The sequence below is a fragment of the Callithrix jacchus genome, chromosome 1 (assembly GCF_049354715.1).
Source record: "Callithrix jacchus isolate 240 chromosome 1, calJac240_pri, whole genome shotgun sequence".
Classification (NCBI taxonomy): domain Eukaryota; kingdom Metazoa; phylum Chordata; class Mammalia; order Primates; family Cebidae; genus Callithrix; species Callithrix jacchus.
The window spans coordinates 188,732,463-188,746,906 of NC_133502.1; the positions used below are offsets into that span (position 1 = coordinate 188,732,463).

General features: G+C 48.0%; 1 protein-coding gene and 1 pseudogene across 28 annotated transcripts in view; one reads left to right on the top strand and one right to left on the bottom strand.

Moving 5' to 3' along the window:
* Nucleotides 1–255: 255 nt before the first annotated feature.
* Nucleotides 256–11,591, bottom strand: LOC144577304 (small ribosomal subunit protein eS25 pseudogene; annotated as a pseudogene).
* Nucleotides 11,592–11,677: 86 nt separating this feature from the next.
* The window catches only part of TTLL1 (TTL family tubulin polyglutamylase complex subunit L1), a 42,231-nt gene continuing 39,464 nt past the window's right edge, over nucleotides 11,678–14,444 (top strand). For 13 of the 28 annotated variants that reach the window (XM_078333650.1, XM_078333628.1, XM_078333721.1 and 10 more), the window contains exon 1: nucleotides 11,678–11,814. The gene's annotated coding sequence lies outside the window, so the exon portion shown is untranslated. Of the gene's footprint in view, nucleotides 11,815–11,896; nucleotides 12,041–13,689; nucleotides 13,772–14,444 lie in introns of those variants that run through there. The other 15 variants (XM_078333659.1, XM_078333654.1, XM_054238901.2 and 12 more) reach the window with 3 other exon arrangements.

The window sequence follows — 14,444 nt, forward strand, 5'->3', positions numbered from 1 at the left end:
GCACGCACCACCATGCCCAGCTAATTTTTGTATTTTTAGTAGAGACGGGGTTTCACCTTGTTGACCAGGATGGTCTCGATCTCTTTTTTTTTTTTGGCGGGGGGAGGAAGGCAGGAAGGGAGGGAAGAAGGATGGTAGGGAGGAAGGAAGGGATGAAGGAAGGAAGGAAGGAAGGAAGGAAGGAAGGAAGGAAGGAAGGAAGGAAGGAAGGGAGGAAGGAAGGGAGGAAGCGGGGAGGGAGGGAGGGAGGGAGGGAAGGGAAGGAAGGAAATCAAGCAATGAGAGAGACATTGCCAACCTGGATCTAGAGGTTTACAAGTTGATTTCTTTTTTTTTGAGAGAAGGAAAGAAAAAAAAAATAAGTAAAGGAGAGGAAGAAAGAGGGAGAGTAAATGGAAATATTGCTATATTTTGAAAAAAATTGAGTATTAATAATGGCCAATCTATGTTTCATTTAAACTTATGGGTAGGTGTGATGTGGTATTGACAAGAATGTATACTTTGTGTATTTGAAGTGGAGAGCTCTATGAATATTTATTAAGTTTACTTGTTCCGGATATGAGTTCAAGTCCTTGATATCCTTATTAATTTTCTGTCTCATTGAATCTAAGTCTCGTATCTGGGTATTAGGATCGTTAGCTCTTGTTGTTGCATTGATCCTTTTACCACTATATCTTTGTTGCTTTAAAATCTATTTTCTCCGATACGAGAATTGCAACTCCTGCTTTTTATTTATTTATTATTTATTTTTGCTCTCCATTTGGTTGGTAAATCTTTCTCCATCCCTTTGTTTTGAGTCTTTGTGTATCCTTGCATGTGAAACAGGTCTGGATGTAAAATGCCATTGGGTTTTGGCTGTGTCTTTTGATTGGGAATTCAGTCAATTTAAATTTAGGGTTACTGCCATTTGATGTTGACTGGCTGTTTTATCCATTCGTTGGTGTAAATTCTTCTTTATGTTGGTGCTCTTTACTTTTTGGTGTATTTTTAGAAAGGCTAATACTGGTTGTTTCTTTCTGTGTGTAATGCTTCTTTCAGAAGCTCTAGTAAAGCAGGCCTGGTGGTAATAAAATCTCTGAGTTCTTGCTTGTTCATAAAAGATTTTATTTTTCCTTCAGTTGTGAAGCTTAGTTTGGCTGGATATGAAATTCTGGGCTGAAGGTTCTGTTCTTTGAGAATGTTGAATATTGGCCCCCACTCTCTTCTGGCTTGTAGAGTTTCTGCTGAGAGATCTGCTGTAAGTCTGATAAGCTTGCCTTTGTGGGTAACATGACCTTTCTCTCTGGCTGCCCTTAGTATTTTCTCCTTCGTTTCAACCCTGGTGAATCTAACGATTATGTGCCTTGGGGTTGCTCTTCTTGAGGAATATCTTTGTGGTGTTCTCTGTATTACCTGGGGTTGAATGTTGACCTGCTTTGCTAGTTTAGGAAAATTTTCCTGAATAATATCCTGAAGGGTATTTTCCATCTTGGATTCATTCTCTCCGTCGCATTCAGGTACACCTATCAAACGTAAATTTGGTCTTTTCACATAGTCCCACATTTCTTGGGAGACTTTGTGGTCTTTCCTTTTTATCCTTTTTTCTCTAATCTTTTCTTCACGTTTTATTTCATTAAGTTGGACTTTGACCTCTGATATCCCTTCTTCTGCTTGAACAATTCGAGTGTTTAAACCTGTGCATACTTCTCGGAGTTCCTGTATTGTATTCTTTAGTTCCATTAATTCACTCATACTCCGCTCTAAGTTGTCTATTCTCAATAGGATTTCATCAAACCTTTTTTCAAAGTTCCTAGTTTCTTTACGTTGGGCTACAACATGGTCTTTTAACTCACTGAAGTTTCTTATTATCCATTCCTTGAAGAGTGATTCTGTCATTGGGATGCACTCGTTCTCCATCAAGCCTTGTTCCCTTGTTGATGTGGAACTGTGATCATCTTTAGAGGGAGAGGCGTTCTGATTTTGAGTATTCTCAGTTTTTTTACGCTGGTTTCTTCCCGTCATTGTAAATTTATCCTCCTGTCTCTTTGAAATTACCAACTTTCAGATTAGGTGTCTTGAGTGGACGTCCAGGTTGTTAGTTCCCAGGGCCAGAGCAGCGGCGTTAAAACTGATGGTGCTTTTCTGCCCAGGATTCTCCTGTCTGGCTTCCTTCTTGTGTCCGTAGTAGGCACTCTGCCTTCCTGGGGCTCCAAACCTCAGTCAGAAGGGAAACCAGTCCTGTTTACTCTGCGCCGAGCGCTCCCGCGCCGAGGTGCCGTCACAGCCGCTGCCGGGCTCTGGTGTCGTGCTGGGGACCCGGGCCGGTCCTCCGAACCTGTTTACTTTGCTCCGAGAGCTGCCGCGCCAAGGTGCCGGCGGAACCGCTGCACCGGCCACGAGAGTCACGCTGGCGACCCGTGTGTTTCCTCCACTGGGGGATCTCCTGCTCCATGAGCGACCAGAATTTGTCTGAACGTGAGGCGTCCTCTAGTTCTCCGCGCCTTCCCTGAGAGCTGCAATCCCGGGATGTTAGCGATCGGCCATCTTGGATCCTTATCTGGTCTCGATCTCTTGACCTCATGATCCACCCGCCTCGGCCTCCCAAAGTGCTGGGATTATAGGTGTGAGCCACCGTGTCCGGCCTAGCTTTCATTCTTATATTATGCCAACGTATTTTCTTGAACCCGGCGAATTTCGACCTCTTGAAGTAGATAACCAAACAACCTCGCCAATAGAAGCAGATATCCGTATGCTAATTTCATCAGAAGATGTCTTACACTCATGAGCTGTCCCATCACTAGGCGTTAAAACAGATGCAATCCCCGGACGTTTAAATTAAGCTGTCTTAGCCTCTGTAAGACCGGGCCTATTTTATGGGCAATGCTCAGAAATTTGCGTATCAAATCATAGCTTTATACCCATCATTCTAGAACTCCTGTATTTCAAACACTTTGAAGTCTGAGCCTCATATCCATACATTGCATCACTGTAAAGCTACTTAGCATTAACCTCTTAAGTCAAAGATTGAGAGAACCTCTCTCTACAGTGAATGCCCCAACTAGATATTTCAACATGACCAGTGGCGATCTTATCCACTGTTGTAGCCCTCTTCTATATGATTCAATTAAAAATACTGAATTTTACCTTGCACACCACCCTGTCATCAAAGTTAATTAAAACCCAAAAACATAAAACTTGAGAACTAAAATGAACAAAAATCTATTCACCTCTTTCAATATCCCAACAATCTTAGGAATCCCCAGCAATATTATTTTATTTCCTACATTGATTGTGCCTTCTAATAACCTAATCAACAACCGACTTTCCTCGCTCCAACAATGATTAATCCAACTTCCACTAAAACAAATAACAGCAGTTCATGATATTAAAGGACGAACTCAGCCCTTATACTCTTAGCCCTAATTACCTTTATCGCCCTAAATAACCTCCTCGGACTTACACCCGACGCATTTACACCAACTACTCAACTATCAATACATTTAGGCATAGCAATTCTCCTGTGGGCAGCCACTGTACTCACAGAATTTCGATTTAAAACAAAAGCATCTCTAGCCCATTTCTTACCCGAAGGAACACCTATCCCACTTATTCCTATGCTAATCATCATCGAAACAATCTGCCTTTTTATTCAACCAGTAGCACTAGCTGTACGATTAACAGCTAACATCACAGCAGGCCACTGACTAATGCACCTACTCGGAGGAACCACATTAACTCTACTGTCTACCTCTTGGAGGCAGATAGACAGCTTGGAGGGAGTCTGGAGGCTTTAAACATTAGGTGGGACACTTGGAAGGGGTCCAAAATTGTCCCGAGTCCTGGTCAGGGCAGTCCCAGGGCCAGGGACGCCCTCAAAGGCCCTTGGTGCTCACTGGGTGTGAGAGGACCCACTTGGGCAGCTGAGAAGCTCTCCCCATGCTGGGCCGTGCCTGGCTCGTCTTTGTGGTGTCCACGTGCTGCCTCTGCCTGTCATTCAGAGTCTGGGTTTGGTTTATATAGGGCGCTGAGCAGCTTTAGCTGCTTGGGAGGTGGCAGGGAGAGGTCCGAGGCCTGTGGGTTTGAATCTCAGCCTAGCACTTGCCAACCCTGGTCTGTCACTCAGCCTCCTTTTTGTCATCTGGGAAGGGAACAGGTGACACCTGCCTTGTGAGGTTTGAGGGTCGATAGGGACAGCATTTGGAAACTCTTGGCAGGGCGCTGTCCAATCTGGGGGATCTGGACTGGGTTGTGGGAACATCTCTGAGGTGGCTGGCACAGGAGGTTTTTGTGGCTATGAAAGTGTGATGTCCCTAGTGGCACGGTGTCCCTGGGTGTGGGTGTGGGTCTGTTCACATAGAGTTTGTGTCCTGATAATGAGTTTAGGGTTGTGTTATGTAATCGTGGAGGGGCTGAGTGTGGCTGTGACTGTGGGTGTGTATATGTATGTGTGTGTATGTGTATGTGTGTAAGCGTGCATGTGTATGTATATGTGTAAGTGTATGTGTGTGTGTGTGTGTGTGTGCCTGTGTGCATGATAGAAGAGGGTGAGATGCTGCCCAGGTGTGTGGTTATGGTTGGGTCCCTGTGGTGCCGTTCTGGAAAGGAGGTGAGTGTGGGCGTGGGTGTGGGGAGGCGCGGTGCTAGATAAGGCCCTGAATGCCTGAGTCCCAGCCCAACCTGCTGTCCAGTAGCTCTGTGGTCCCAGACAGGGCTGCCCTCCCCAGGCCTCAGTGTCACCATGTGTAAAATGGGAGTGGGTGGGCCAATCCAGAGTCCCTGCAGCCCGGCCTTGCTCTGTATTCCGTGTTCTGGGTTGTGAAGCGGGAGCCGGGCAGGGTCCCCTGACTCCTCCTCACTTCTCCAGGGTCCCACAGTGTGGTCACCAACTGCTCTGCAGAACACAGTCACCCAGCTCTGTCCTGCAAGATGGCTGCTGAGTTCGACACCTTCCTGGCCAGTGGGTGTAGGTGAGTGTTCCTGGGTTTCTGGGGTAGGGGTGGTCTGGGCTCAGTGAAAATAACTCTGGGGCCTCCTGGGGTCTGCTTTCAGCCCCCACTCTCCTAGCATGCAGTGGGCAGATGGCTGGGAAGTCCAGCTGGGTTCCAGTCCTGCCATTCAGGATTGGCTATGTGACCTTGGGCAAATGATCTTCTTTTTTTTTGAGACAGAGTTTTGCTCTTCTCACCCAGGCTGGAGTACAATGGCGGGACCTCTGCTCACTGCAACCTCTGCCTCCTGGATTCAAGTGATTCTCCTGCCTCAGCCTTCTGAGTAGCTGGGATTACAGGCACACCCCACCATGCCTGGCTAAGTTTTGCAATTCTGGTAGAGACAGGGATTCACCATGTTGGCCAGGCTAGTCTTGAACTCCTGACCTCAGGTGATTCAGCAGCCTCGGCCTCCCAAAGTGCTGGGATTACTCCCACTGTGCCTGGCTGACCCTTGATTTTTTAAAATGCCCTAAAAACATACAATGGAATGTTTTTAAAAACAAAAAAGAAGAAAAAGAAAAGTAAAAGGAAATCCATGTTATAACAGGGATGAATCTGAGGACATCATGCTAAGTGATCTAAGCCAGTCACAAAAAAACAAAAATTAGCTGGGTGTGGTGGCACATGCCTGTAGTCCTAATTGCTCCAGAGGCTGAGGAAGGAGGATCACTGGAGGCCCAGAGCTCTCAGGTTTACAGTGAGCTGTGATCCTGCCACTGCACTCCAGCATGGGCCACAGAGCAAGACCTCTTCTCTAAAAATAGATAATAAATAGATGAAAATACTGTATGATTTGCAAATGTACAGTTGGTTGGACCTGTCTGTGGGTCGTCACCAGCATCTGGGGCATCTCCACCCTTGGTATTTGTGGTAGAAATTACCTGAGCTCTGTGCTTTGGAACAAATTTGTGAAGTTCTTTCCTAAGGAGCTTCTGAAGGGCTGCCCTGGCCAGGGAGCCTCGAATCTTCAGTCTCTCAGAGACCACAGGGCTGTAAGTTTATGCTTGGGAACTTCCTTACAGAGTGTGCCATAGATAGCTTTGTCAAACACCTCTCCGTTATTGAGCTTGTCCTGGACTTTGCCTTTGGACCACTTCTTCCTTTTGGCCCTGCCCCTGGATTTGTTCATGGGGTCTTTGTCTTTCTTTGTGACTTTCCGGTGTCTTTCCTCTTCTTATTGTCCTTGGATGGCATTGCGAAGCTGAGAGAGCAGCGACGAACTCTTTCTTTTTTTCTTCCTTTTTTTTTTTTTGAGACAGAGTTTTGTTCCTGTTGCCCAGGCTAGAGTGCAATGGCATGATCTTGGCTCACTGAAACCTCTGCCTCCCTGGTTTAAGGGATTCTCCTGCCTCAGCCTCCTGAGTTGCTGGAATTACAGGCATCTGCCACCACGCCCAGCTAATTATGTATTTTTAGTAGAGACAGGGTTTCTCCAAGTTGGCCAGGCTGAACTTGAACTCTCAACCTCAGGTGATCCACCCAACTGAGCCTCCCAAAGTGCTGGGATTACGTTTGTGAGCCACCGTGCCTGGCCTTCTTTTTCCCTCTCTTCTTTTTTTTTTTGTTATTACTCTCTTCTTTTTTTTGGATGCCTTTCTTTTTTCTTTCTTCCTTTTTTCTTTTTGTAGAGTAGAGGTCTCCCTATGCTGCCCAGGCTGGTCTCAAACTCCTGGGCTCAAGCGATCCTCCTGCCTCTGCCTCCCAAAGTGCTGGGATTACTGGCATGAATGACCGCACCTGGCCTTTTTTTAATTTTCTCTCTTTATTTTTTTTGTAGAGATAAGGTCTCCCTGTGTTGCCCAGGCTAGCCTCAAACTCTTGGGCTCAGGCGATCATCCTGCCTCAGGCTCCCAAAGTGCTGGGATTACAGGTGTGAGCCACAGCCCCCAGCCCAGATTCCAGCCCAGATTAGATGAGATACTTAGGAAGTCTAATTCATTAAGACAGAAAGTAGAGGCTAGGAATGGTGGCTCATGCCTGTAATTCCAGCACTTTGGGAGGCCGACGAGGGTGGATCACAGGATCAGGAGTTCAAGACCAGCCTGGGCAAGATAGTGAAACCCCTGTCTCTGCTATAAAACTACAAAAATTAGCCAGGTGTGGTGGCAGCCCCCAGCTACTCAGGAGGCTGAGGCCTGAGAATGACTTGAACCCAGGCAGCAGAGGTTGCAGTGAGCTGAGACGGCACCTCTGCACTCTAGCCTAGGTGACAGAGTGAGACTGTCTCAAAAAAATAAGACAGAAATTCAAAAGGTTGGGGTTGAATTCATGGGTTGGGGAAAGAAGGATGGGAGTTGTGTCCAATGGGTAGAGTTTCAGTTTTGCAGGATGACAAAGTCCTGGAGATTGGTTGCACAATGTGAATATACTTCACACCACTAACTGACCTCAAGTGATCCTCCTGTCTTGCCTCCCAAAGTACTGGGATTGCAGGCATGAGGTAACATGCTGGAGAGATGTTTATTGGACATTTTACTATGTCAGGCCCTAAGCTTCCCTGGATCCTGTGCAAGCCTTCATTCATCTCCTGCGTTTAGGGTGAGAATACTGTAGCCAGAAGCCTTGGGACTTCTCAAGGTCTCACAAACAGACCAGACAGCAGGGGAGGGGTATGAACTGGCAATCTGGACTCCAGATTAGTGTTGGCTCCACTAGATGGTGCCAAAAGTAGATGATGATGGGCCGAAAGCACTCCAGGCCTGGGAGGTGGTTGTGTGGGAGATTGATTGTAGGAAATGACGTTAGCAAAGCTCCAGTCATCACAAAGAAAGCAAACCACCACCCCTCCTGAGAGGCAGCACCACGAGTATTCAGGTGTCCTGGGTTCAAAGCCAGGCTCTGTCACTTACAAGTTGCACAAGTTGGCATGACTCTTTAAACTGGTGAAATTAAAAATGTATAATAATTGTATAGAAAATTTGAGATAGCGGCCAGGCGCAGTGGCTCACGCCTGTAATCCCAGCACTTTGGGAGGCTGAGGCAGGTGGATCACGAGGTCAAAAGATCGAGACCATCCCGGCCAACATGGTGAAACCCTGTCTCTACTAAAAATACAAAAAAAATTAGCCAGGCGTGGTGGCAGACACCTGTGGTCCCAGCTACTCGGGAGGCTGAGGCAGAAGAATCGCTTGAACCCAGGGGGCGGAGGTTGCAGTGAGCCGAGATTGCACCACTGCACTGTAGCCTGGAGACAGAGCAAGACACCATCTCAAACAAACAAAAAAAAAGCAATGGGGGGTAACACAGGTCTATAATGAAAATAATAAATTTTATTTTGAGTTGGAGTCTCCTTGTTGCCCAGGCTGGAGTGCAGTGGCGTGATCTTAGCTTACTGCAACCTCCGCCTCCTGGGTTCAAGTGATTCTCCTGCCTCAGCCTTCCCGAGTAGCTGGGACTGCAAGCGCGCACCACCATACCCAGCTAATTTTTGTATTTTTAGTAGAGACAAAGTTTCAACATATTGGCCAGGCTGAACTTGAACTCTTGACCTCAGGTGATCCACCCATCTTGGCCTCCCAAAGTGCTGGGGTTACAGGTGTGAGCCACCGCGTCTGGTCAAAAATAATAAAATTCATTTGGAGAAAGAGGAAGTAATACATTTCACTTAATTGGGACTCAAAATTAGTACGTTCCTTATTCACAAATGGATTGCAAATGGTCATACGTAAAAGCCATTCTTAACTTTTGAGCTGCACAGTAACGGTGCAGGCTGGAATTGGCCAGTAATCTGAGGACATTTTTGCTTTTTGCGACAGGGTCTCACTCTGTCACCCAGACTGGGGTGCAGTGGCATGATCACAGCTCACTGCAGATTCAACCTTCCAGGCTCAAGCAATTCTCCCACCTCAGTCTCCCAAGTGGCTGGTGCTGCAGGTGTGTGCCACCATGCCCAGGTAATTTTTACACCCTTGAATGTGGTTTGTTTTCCTTAACGTTTTTGGTCTGAACTCACTCTGTGATGAGTCATTCTAATAGCTTCAGACTAAATACCAGAGAACTCGACTGCTCTCTAGGGAAACCCATTCAGCAGGTGGGATTCCTTCTTACATCCTAGGGTAATTCCAGGGTTTTGTCCTGAAAATTCATTTCTTTTTTTTTTTTTTGAGATGGGAGTCTTGCTTTGTTGCCCAGGCTACAGTACAGTGGCAAGATCTTGGCTCACTGCAACCTCTGCCTCCTGGGCTGAAAACTCACTTCTTCTTTTTTTCTCTCTCTCTTTTTTATTTATTTATTTTTTAAATAAAGACAGAGTTTCACCATGTTGGTCAGGCTGGTCTTGAACTCCCAACATCAGGTGATCTGCCCGTCTTGGCCTCCAAAGTGCTTTGATTACAGGCGTGAGCCACCACGCCTGGCCTTTTTTTTTTTTTTTTTTCCGAGACGGAGTTTCGTTCTTGTTACCCAGGCTGGAGTGCAATGGTACTACCTCGGCTCACCGCAACCTCCGCCTCCTGGGTTCAAGCAATTCTCCTGCCTCAGCCTCCCGAGTAGCTGGGACTACAGGCACGTGCCACCATACCCAGCTAATTTTTGCATTTTTAGTATTTTTGCATTTCAGTTTGTTGACCAGGATGGTCTCGATCTCTTGACCTCATGATCCACCCGCCTCAGCCTCCCAACGTGCTGGGATTATAGGCGTGAGCCACCTCGTCCGGCCTTTTTTTTTTTTTGATATGAAGTTTTGCTCTTGTGACCTAGGGCTGCAGTACAATGGTGTGCAATCTCAGTTCACTGACACCTCTGCCCCTGGGTTCAAGCAATTCTCCTGCCTCAACCTTCCGAGTAGCTGGGATTATAGGCATGCACCACCAGGCCCAGCTAATTTGTGTATATTTTTTTTTTTGAGACGGAGTTTCGCTCTTGTTACCCAGGCTGGAGTGCAATGGCGCGATCTCGGCTCACAGCAACCTCTGCCTCTTGGGTTCAGGCAATTCTCCTGCCTCAGCCTCCTGAGTAGCTGGGACTACAGGCGAGTGCCACCATGCCCAGCTAATTTTTGTATTTTTAGTAGAGACGGGGTTTTACCATGTTTACCAGGATGGTCTTGATCTCTTGACCTTGTCATCCACCCGCCTCGGCCTCCTAAAGTGCTGGGATTACAGGCTTGAGCCACCGCACCCGGCTAATTTGTGTATTTTTAGTAGAGACAGGGTTTCAGGCCAGGTGCAATGGCTCAAGCCTGTAATCCTAGCACTTTGGGAGGCCGAGGTGGGTGGATCACGTGAGGTCAAGAGTTCAAGAACAGCCTGGCCATCATGGTGAAACCCTATCTTTAAAAAAAAAAAAGAGAGAGAGACAGGGTTTCACCATGTTGGCCAGGCTGGTCTTGAACTCCTGACCTCAGATGATCCACCCTTCTTGGCCTCTCAAAGTTCTGGGATTACAGGCATGAGCCACCTTGCCCCGCCTCAAAAATCTCACTTCTTTTGGATGTTGTCTCTTTTGCTTGGTAGAGAGTATCTGTTCTCCTTTATGTTGCGATTTCCCTATTTATCTGTTCTCATCGAAAGGTCTAGGAATTGGTCACCGTTTTGTCTGTTAAGAATGCCTCTTCTAGCTTTCCAGCTAAGCCACCAGTTTATTGCAGATGGTCACTTAGGCAGAAAACCAGATCTGGAAACGTATCTGTTCTGGATTATGACTATTTCTGTAGTTTAAGCATTTTGGCCAGCTGTGGTGGTTGATGCCTACAATTTCAGCACTTTGGAAGACTGAGGCTGGTGGATCACTGAAGGTCAGGAGTTCAAGACCAGCCTGACCAACATGGTGAATCCCCGTCTCTACCATAAATAAATAAATAAATAAATAGGCTGGGTGTGGTGGCTGGCACCGGTAATCCCAGCTACTTGGGAGGCTGAGGCAGCAGAATCACTTGAATCCAGGAGGTGGAGGTTGTAATGAACCGAGGCTGTGCCACTGCACTCCAGCTTGCATGACAGAGTGAGACTCCATCTCAAAAAAATAGAAAAGAAAAAGACTATTTCTGTAGCTTGAGTATCTTAACAACAAAAGAGAGTAATAAAGTTGTTTTTTGTTTTTGTTTTTGAGACGGAGTCTCACTGTCACCAGGCTGGAGTGCAGTGGCGCAATCTCGGCTCACTGCAACCTCCGTCTCCCGGGTTCAAGTAACTCTCTGCCTCAGCCTCCGGAGTAGCTGGAATTACAGGCACCTGCCACCATGCCTGGCTAATTTTTGTTTTTGTTTTTGAGATGGAGTCTCGCTCTGTCGCCAGGCTGGAGTGCAATGGCGCGACCCTGGCTCACAGCGACCTCCGCCTCCCGGGTTCAAGCGATTCTCCTGCCTTAGCTTCAGCCTACCGAATATCTGGGACTACAGGCCTGCGCCACCACGCCCAGCTAATTTTTGTATTTTTAGTAGAGATGGGGTTTCACCATGTTGGCCAGGCCGTCTCGATCGCTTGACCTCGTGATCCGCACACCTTGGCTTCCCAAAGTGCTGGGATTATAGACCACCGGTGCGCCCTGACCAGGTTCTTTCTGAGTCCCGAAGGTGGCGAGTGTACCTGTGGAGAGAACTCAGGCATTTCCAGGGATCTAAGTCCTGGGCATAGCGGGCTCCCGGGATAGCAGCCCAGAGAAGCCCCAGGCAAGCCCGATTCCGGAAGTAGTTGTAGTGCCAGCGGTCGCGTCTTGGGTTGCCAGGGCACCGCCCCGGAAGTAGACTGCGGCGCGGGGCGGGGAGGGGCGAAGCGGGTGGGTCCAGCAGACTGCCGGCTGTGTCCTGCCGCGAGCGCCGGAGAGAGGCTGGAAGCGGGGTGGGGGGCTGCGGCTGGAGGCAACCCTGCAAGGCGCTCCTTCGAGCCTCAGCGCTCCAAGCCCACAGGTGAGGTCCAGTCGCCCAGGCCGCCCGGGGCACCGAGGGTGTGGTCGCGCGCGGGCGGGAGAGTGCGCGTGTGTGAGCGAGCGTTGGCGCCTGTGTCTACGCGGCGGCGATAGTGCGGTTCAGATGCTGCTGGCTGGATCCGCGTCGCCCAGGAATCCCGCGCTGACCACCGTGCCTTTCTCGCTGGGCTGAGTCCTGTCGACCTACCTTGTGCCGTCCGATTGTTGTAATTGCATCATTATGTGTATTATTTGTTGTCCCAGACTTTCATTGATCCTGCACGTTTCCCGTTCATTTGCAATTTGTGTTGTTTCTGTTGGCATCTTCTGCAGGGCGCAGTGTACCTGTAGAGAGAACTCAGGGCTGAAGACAAGAGCCTTGTGTCTTCCCTCTAGGTGACTGGACCAAGATATTTACCTTCGCTGATTCCCCATCAGCTAAGAGGGCAGGGCAGGGTAGTCATCCCGTCCGTGGAGAAGCTGAGGCGTTATAGGGGATTAATTTTGGAAGTCAAAGTATCTTATTGTTAGCCCTTTTGGGATTTGCAGGGTGGGTTCTTTGTTCAGGAAAGATTTGATGAGCACATTATGGTGCCAGCTTGTGGCAGTACAAAAAGATGGGCCCTGCTCTGCCCTCAAATTACAGACAATGGTAAGCAGTCACTGTGGAGCATGGTCACCCAGTGCGGGCGTGGAGATGGACAGTGACAATACTGTAAAAGAATGCACTGCTCAACGTGGTCATCATTTGCATAGTTATTACTTTATTTATTTTTAAACATAGTCTCACTGTGTCGCCCAGGCTGGAGTGCAATGACATGATCCCTGCTCACTGCAAACTCCCCCTTCCGGATTCAAGCTATTCTTCTGCCTCAGCCTCCCCAGTAGCTAGGATTACAGGTGCCCACCACCACACCTGGATAATATTTGTGTTTTTAGTAGAGATAGGGTTTGGCCAGGCTGGTCTTGATCTCCTGGCCCTTGATCTGCCCGCATCAGCTTCCCAAAGTGCTGGGATTACAAGCGTGAGCCACGCTGCCTGGCCATATTCTTCTCTGTCTCTCGTGTGTGTGTGTGTGTGTGTGTGTGTGTGTGTGTGTGTGTGTTTGAGATGGAGTCTGGCTCTGTCACCCAGGCTGGAGTGTGCAGTGGCACGATCTTGGCTCACTGCAATCTTGCAACCTCTGCCTCTGCCTCCCTGGTTCAAGCAATCCTTCCACCTCCGCCTCCCAGATAGCTAGGATTATAGGTGTGTACCACCATGCTTGGCTAATTTTTTTCTTTGTTTTTGTATTTTTAGTAGAGACAGGGTTTCACTCTCTTGGCCAGGCTGGTCTTGAACTCCTGACCTCAAGTGATCTACCCACCTCAGCCTCCCAAAGTGCTAGGATTATAGGTGTGAGCCACCACACCTGGCCTACTTTCTTTAAAGATGATTAATTTTTATTCCTTTTTAAAGAAAACTTGCTAGAAAAGAATCCAGATACCCCAGAATCCTAGCCCAGTTGGGACTTCATTAAAAATGGTAGAATGTCTAAGATAGTGGGGATGAGGGCGGAAAAGATGACCATTTTCTGATGACTGGACACAGAAAGGTGAAATGATTCTCATGAATACGTTCTCTCTTGCTTGTGCCAGGCAAGCGAATTAGGTTTGGCTTTTGTCTGGGAGTTGGGAGCTAAAGTAACTGGGAAGTGAAAGGCCTTGTGGCAAAGTGTCTGTCTGGGGTTGTAAATCTGCCCCAGCAGGCAGATATTCCCAAACTGTGGAAATCAGCTCAGCTCCCAGCCTGACACTTCACACCCCTGCTAAAGCTGTGGAAATTTTTTGTTGTTATTGTTATTGTTTGAGACGGAGTTTTGCTCTTGTTGCCCAGGCTGGAGTGCAACGGTGAGATCTCAGCCTCCCGGATTCAAGTGATTCTCCTGCCTCAGTCTCCTGAGTAGCTGGGATTACAGGTATGCGTCACCACGCCCAGCTAATTTTGTACTTTTAGTAGAGACTGGGTTTCTCCCTTTTGGTCAGGCTGGTCTCAAACTGCTGACCTCAGGTGATCTGCCCATCTTGGCCTCCCAAAGTGCTAGGATTACAGGTGTGAGCCACTGCACCAGTCTGTTTATTTTTGTTCATTCATCAAAAATTTTTTTTTTAAGAGACAGGGTCTCGCTATGATGCCCAGGCTGGAGTGCAGTGGCTATTCACAGGTGTGATCCCACTACTGATCAGCATGGGAGTTTTGACCTGCTCCGTATCTGACGTGGGCCAGTTCACCTCTCCATAGGCAACCTGGTGGTCCCCTGCTCCTGGGAGGTCACCATATTGATGCCGAACTTAGTGCAGACACCCGGTCAGCATAGTGCACTACAGCCCAGAACTCCTGGGCTCAAGAGATCCTCCCACCTCAGCCTCCCGAGTAGCTGGGACTACAGGCACGAGACACTGCACCACATGCCACTGCACCTGGCCATTCATCAAATATTGATTGAGCACTTGCTATTACTAGACACTGTTCTAGATGCTGGGGGCTCAGCACAAGTTAAAGGAAAACCACATTTATGCTCTCAGACATGTCTGTGTAGAGACAGATAATCACCAAGGAAACAAATACATGAACTAGACCAATTATTTGCA